Source organism: Ranitomeya imitator, chromosome 9, assembly GCF_032444005.1.
Source record: "Ranitomeya imitator isolate aRanImi1 chromosome 9, aRanImi1.pri, whole genome shotgun sequence".
Taxonomy (NCBI): domain Eukaryota; kingdom Metazoa; phylum Chordata; class Amphibia; order Anura; family Dendrobatidae; genus Ranitomeya; species Ranitomeya imitator.
In genome coordinates, this window is record NC_091290.1 from 27,548,993 (window position 1) to 27,554,992 (window position 6,000).

At 45.2% G+C, this 6,000-nt stretch overlaps 1 protein-coding gene across 1 annotated transcript in view; it reads right to left on the minus strand.

Moving 5' to 3' along the window:
• The window catches only part of RIPOR1 (RHO family interacting cell polarization regulator 1), a 119,024-nt gene extending 113,024 nt beyond the window's left edge, over positions 1-6,000 (minus strand). The window contains exon 1 of the mRNA XM_069740045.1: positions 5,793-6,000. The gene's annotated coding sequence lies outside the window, so the exon portion shown is untranslated. The remainder of the gene's footprint in view (positions 1-5,792) is intronic.

Genomic DNA, 6,000 nt, shown 5'->3' on the forward strand with positions numbered 1-6,000 from the left:
ACATTTAGTACACTTATGGTGGTCTATACAAGCTCTGCATATTGCGTCTGATGAAGGCCATAATTGGCCGAAACGTTACGTTACGTTATAGCTGAAAACTGGATTTATAATCAATAAAATATAATTATCTTTTTTGGAGTGCCGGATTTTTTTCAGTGTCTGGATATAGGGGTGGCATCCCTTTTCTGAGCACCCTATTTTAAAGGAGGAGTGACGTGATAGAATCTTCAAATCGGGGAGAGATTCCGACGCTAGCGTTTGCTGCATTGCACAATGGGTGCAGCGGATGCATTTTTCTGGCGCATCCGCTTCCCCATTGTAAGGTGCGGGGAGGTGGGGGCGGAGTTCCGGCCGCGCATGCGCGGTCGGAAAAAGCGGTCCGTCAGGAGAAAAAAACGTTACATGTAGCGTTTTTTTCTCCCGACGGTCCGCCAAAGCACGACGCACCCGTTGCAAGACGGATGCGAAGTGTGGCAATCCGTCGCAAATGCGTCGTCAATAGAAGTCTATGGAGAAAAAACGCATCCTGCAAGCACTTTTGCAGGATGCGTTTTTTTTCTGCAAAACGACGCATTGTGACGGATTTAAAAAAAAGCTAGTGTGAAAGTACCCTAAATCTACTATGTGCACCTTCCAATATAGTGAGCGGTGACTGTAACTGCTCTCTGCACCACTATGATAACCAGAAGCGAGCGGCTACATGGAGGATACAAGTTCATTTTCTCCCTGTAGCCGCTGTGAAAAGTATCTTTTAATTTGCATGAAAAACAAAACAGCAAAAACCCCTTTGCAAAAAGATGCATGTGAACATAGCCTTTGGCAGCATTTTAATGCCATGCTGATTAACCCTTTATCTGCAGGTAAATTGTGTTTTTTTCCCTCCCTGAAAAGACAGGTTCCCTTTAAACAATAGGACGTTTTCTGATGACACATGCTCTTAAAGGGAACCTGTCACCCCGTTTTTTGAGATTGAGCTATAAATACTGTTAAATAGGGCCTGCGCTGTGTGTTCCTATAGTGTATGTAGTGTACCCCGATTCCCCATGTATGCTGAGAAATAACTTACCAAAGTCGCCGTTTTCGCCTGTCAATCAGGCTGGTCAGGTCGGGAGGGCGTGGTGACATCGCTGGTTCTTCCTCAGCTTTACGTTGGTGGCGTAGTGGCGAAGACACAGCGCGCGATCTGCGCTGTCATCCCTTTCGTCGGTGGGGGCGGCCATCTTCCTGGGGCCGCGCGTGCGCAGATCGAGTGCTCTGCTGCACGGGGCTTCAGGAAAATGGCCGCGGGATGCCGCGCGTGCGCATTAGAGATCGCGGCGGCCATTTTCCCAAAGCCGAGATGCAAACTCGGCTTTGGGAAAATGGCCGCCGCGATCTCTAATGCGCACGCGCGGCATCCCGCGGCCATTTTCCTGAAGCCCCGTGCAGCAGAGCACTCGATCTGCGCACGCGCGGCCCCAGGAAGATGGCCGCCCCCACCGACGAAAGGGATGACAGCGCAGATCGCGCGCTGTGTCTTCACCACTACGCCACTACGCCACCAACGTAAAGCTGAGGAAGAACCAGCGATGTCACCACGCCCTCCCGACCTGACCAGCCTGATTGACAGGCGAAAACGGCGACTTTGGCAAGTTATTTCTCAGCATACATGGGGAATCGGGGTACACTACATACACTATAGGAACACACAGCGCAGGCCCTATTTAACAGTATTTATAGCTCAATCTCAAAAAACGGGGTGACAGGTTCCCTTTAAAAGAGAAATGAAGAAAGGTCACCGATATCTGCCGAAGGTCATGAAGGGATTAACCGTGGAAACTAGATTTCCTGTTTTTTTTCGGAGTACCTCTGCAGAACCATCGTTATCAGCAGCAGGGGCGAGTTAATGGAAAAAAAAAAAAATCACTAACTTACTGGAGGTGGAAATGTCCGTACGTCCGCTTCTCTGTCGTTTTAGTAGATGAAGACAACAATAGACACAAACAACTATTCAGAAAATATGATAAGAACGATGAGTGGAAAAACTGACCAGATGATCGAAAAATGTGCCGATTACGACAATGCGATGTTAAGTGTCCCCCTAGGCTCCCCAATAAAAGTCCACATTCCTCACCAGATGTCGGTATTCACCCAATCACTTTCTTTCATCTCCACTTTGTAATTGTTTTGCCCATGCACAACGGTAATTAGCTCCGCCTGCGCTGTCTTCCCGCTGAGCCCGCCTTAGACTTGTGTTTACACACAGCAGCCAATAAGAAAAGGTAGAGATGCAGGTGGGTGGAGAAAGCAGCAACCTAAACCAATGATGAGACAGGAGGCCTCTCAGAAAGCAGAAACCTAAACCAATGATGAGACAGGAGGCGTGTCTCAGAAAGCCGCAACCTAAACCAATGAGGCAGGAGGCGTGTCTCAGAAAGCTAAAACCTAAACCAATGATAACAGGAGGCTTGTCTCAGAAAGCTAAAACCTAAACCAATGATAACAGGAGGCTTGTCTCAGAAAGCTAAAACCTAAACCAATGATGACAGGAGGCGTGTCTCAGAAAGCTAAAACCTAAATCAATGATGAGACAGGGGACGTGTCTCAGAAAGCTAAAACCTAAACCAATGATGACAGGAGGCGTGTCTCAGAAAGCTAAAACCTAAATCAATGATGAGACAGGGGACGTGTCTCAGAAAGCTAAAACCTAAACCAATGATGAGACAGGAGGCGTGTCTCAGAAAGCCGCAACCTAAACCAATGATGAGACAGGAGGCGTGTCTCAGAAAGCCGCAACCGAAACCAATGATGAATCAGGAGGCGTGTCTCAGAAAGCAGCAACCGAAACCAATGATGAGACAGGAGGCGTGTCTCAGAAAGCAGAAACCTAAACCAATGATGAGACAGGAGGCGTGTCTCAGAAAGCAGAAACCTAAACCAATGATGAGACAGGAGGCGTGTCTCAGAAAGCAGAAATCTAAACCAATGATGAGACAGGGGGCGTGTCTCAAAGCAGAAATCTAAACCAATGATGACAGGAGGCGTGTCTCAGAAAGCAGAAACCTAAACCAATGATGAGACAGGAGGCGTGTCTCAGAAAGCAGCAACCTAAACCAATGATGAGACAGGAGGCGTGTCTCAGAAAGCCGCAACCGAAACCAATGATGAGACAGGAGGCGTGTCTCAGAAAGCAGCAACCGAAACCAATGATGAGACAGGAGGCGTGTCTCAGAAAGCAGAAATCTAAACCAATAATGACAGGAGGCGTGTCTCAGAAAGCTAAAACCTAAACCAATGATGAGACAGGAGGCGTGTCTCAGAAAGCAGAAACCTAAACCAATGATGAGACAGGAGGCGTGTCTCAGAAAGCAGAAACCTAAACTAATGATGAGACAGGGGGCGTGTCTCAGAAAGCAGAAATCTAAACCAATGATGAGACAGGGGGCGTGTCTCACAAAGCAGAAATCTAAACCAATAATGACAGGAGGCGTGTCTCAGAAAGCTAAAACCTAAACCAATGATGAGACAGGAGGCGTGTCTCAGAAAGCAGAAACCTAAACCAATGATGAGACAGGAGGCGTGTCTCAGAAAGCAGAAACCTAAACTAATGATGAGACAGGGGGCGTGTCTCAGAAAGCAGAAATCTAAACCAATGATGAGACAGGGGGCGTGTCTCACAAAGCAGAAATCTAAACCAATGATGAGACAGGAGGCGTGTTTCAGAAAGCAGAAACCTAAACCAATGATGAGACAGGAGGCGTGTCTCAGAAAGCAGAAATCTAAACCAATGATGAGACAGGAGGCGTGTCTCAGACTACCCAGACTCCCTGTAGGCAGTGAAACTGAGAAGCCACAGATCACAGCTCTGCCAAAATAAATATAGCTAAAAAGAAGACAACGCAAGATCTGAGAAAGCAGGTGATCATCTCCTTTACATAGTGACTTCCTTATAATGTTTTATCTCCTGGCTCTGCAGTCACTTTAAAATACTTTTTTGTCTTCATTCTAATCCCGTTCTAAATATACTTTAACTAGCATTATCTTATTTATTCAATTTAATCTGAAAATTCAGATAGGAGGCCACCCTAAGGTTAGATGACCCGAGAAGCAGATGCCCTTCTCTTCCCACAGAACTGCCAAGGATGAATCGACATGGGCTGGACCAAACATCCTTTGGTGTAGAGTCGGGGACTATAGGGGCAGCTGCCCCAGGTGCAAAATTATTACTGGCACAAAATATATGCTCCTCAGCAGTGTCAAATAATTCACTCAGGCTGGATAATCCAATAAATGACAAGCGCAGCTTAGTCTTCCACTATGAGTGGCGCAGCGCCTGTCTAGTTCCCCTGGAGTCCAGGAAGCAGCAGCTGCTTTGTTGTGGTCTCGGTCACCGCCGTCAGTGCCCATCAATCAAGAGGACTTTGTCAATGGCTGCTGAGCTCTACATAGGCAATGACGTATTCAGCATTGCACTGAGCTTTTACATCTTATTTGCTGCCTATGCAGTGCCTCATCCGATAGCAAAGTCCCTGACTGCTGTGCCCTCTGCATAGGCAGTGACCATGATGACAAAGGTTGAGCTTAGAATAATAATAATAGTACTGTATCATGTGCAGGGCACAGCACTATATCCAATGTCAAGGTTTGCTATGCATATTAATTATGCAGGCGTATTGGAGGATTAACATTACAATGCACTAAAGTGATTGGGGGATTACACTGTTGGAAGGAACCCAGAGTGCAAAATGTATCTCTCAGCCAGTGCGCACATCATTTCCATGTAGGTGACAGAAACTCCTATCACAGTTACTGATGATGATTACACAGCTCGTCACACAAATATAATGAAGACCACAGCTTAGCCTCCCTGCCTGCATACAGATAATGCATTAGCTTATTTAGGAGAATATACAGAGAAAAATAAATCATATAGTCCCAACTTTAGGCTGAGATCGTACTGGTTCCGGCTGCTGATTTGATGACGTACTGATGCATCATAGGCCCGATAGAGCAAAGAGAAATAAAAACGCAGGGAGACATCTAACAATGAATATGGAAGAATATATATATATATATATATATATATATATATATATATATATATATATATATATATATATATATATATATATATATATATTTATATTATGTTAGGACATCCCACTAATAATAAATGCAAGTTATTTTCCCATGGAAAATGGATTAAAATTTTATTTGCAGCAAAACAAATTTGCATATGCGGAGCATTGTCCTACTTCACATTTTACTACCCTTTCTCAGCTTTACAAGCTATCAGGCTCAGAGCCGTGCGCAGGATTTTATCCCATATCTTGCAAACACGCACACAAAAATTCCCGAACGTTTCCCTTATATTTAAAACCACATACGTGACTGTATAAAACAATGCCACCACACTGTGCAAGCAAAAAGCTTTACTTAGGTACAGTCCAATACACGATCTATTGTTCTAGAAACATTTCCTGGAACCGCGTCATTAATAGAAAGCACAGCGGTGACGGATGCATAAGCATTTGCAGCAGCCGCATGTATTTTTTTTTTGCAGAACTGTTGGTGCAGTCATTTTTGCTTCCTACCCCGGGGTTTGCCCTTTAAATCTGTAGATTAAAGACTTGCATAAAAATGGATGAAATAATAATAATGCATTTATCGTTCCCTTTGTATTTAACCCCATATGTGCTGCACAAACACATTTAGCATTTGAGTTACATTTTTTTTAAAGCTCTTGGAAAATTTGCTACATTACCGTAACGAGAAAATCTGCTTTGCAAAATGAAGAACAGACTGTCACATACCGGGCAATGACAGCACAGGCTGGTCCACCGCCGCAGCCTCCTGGTATAGTGAGGTTTATTGGGGGGTCTCCGGTTGAGTTTTAGGGTGGACGGATGTCAGCGGTCAGGTTTTCCTTCCCTTCTGAGGCTCCTTTCAGGACTTGCTGTCTCATCCTGCTTTCTCTCTCCGGACCTGCCTCCCATTACCACCGCCCCAGTCAGTGTTTCC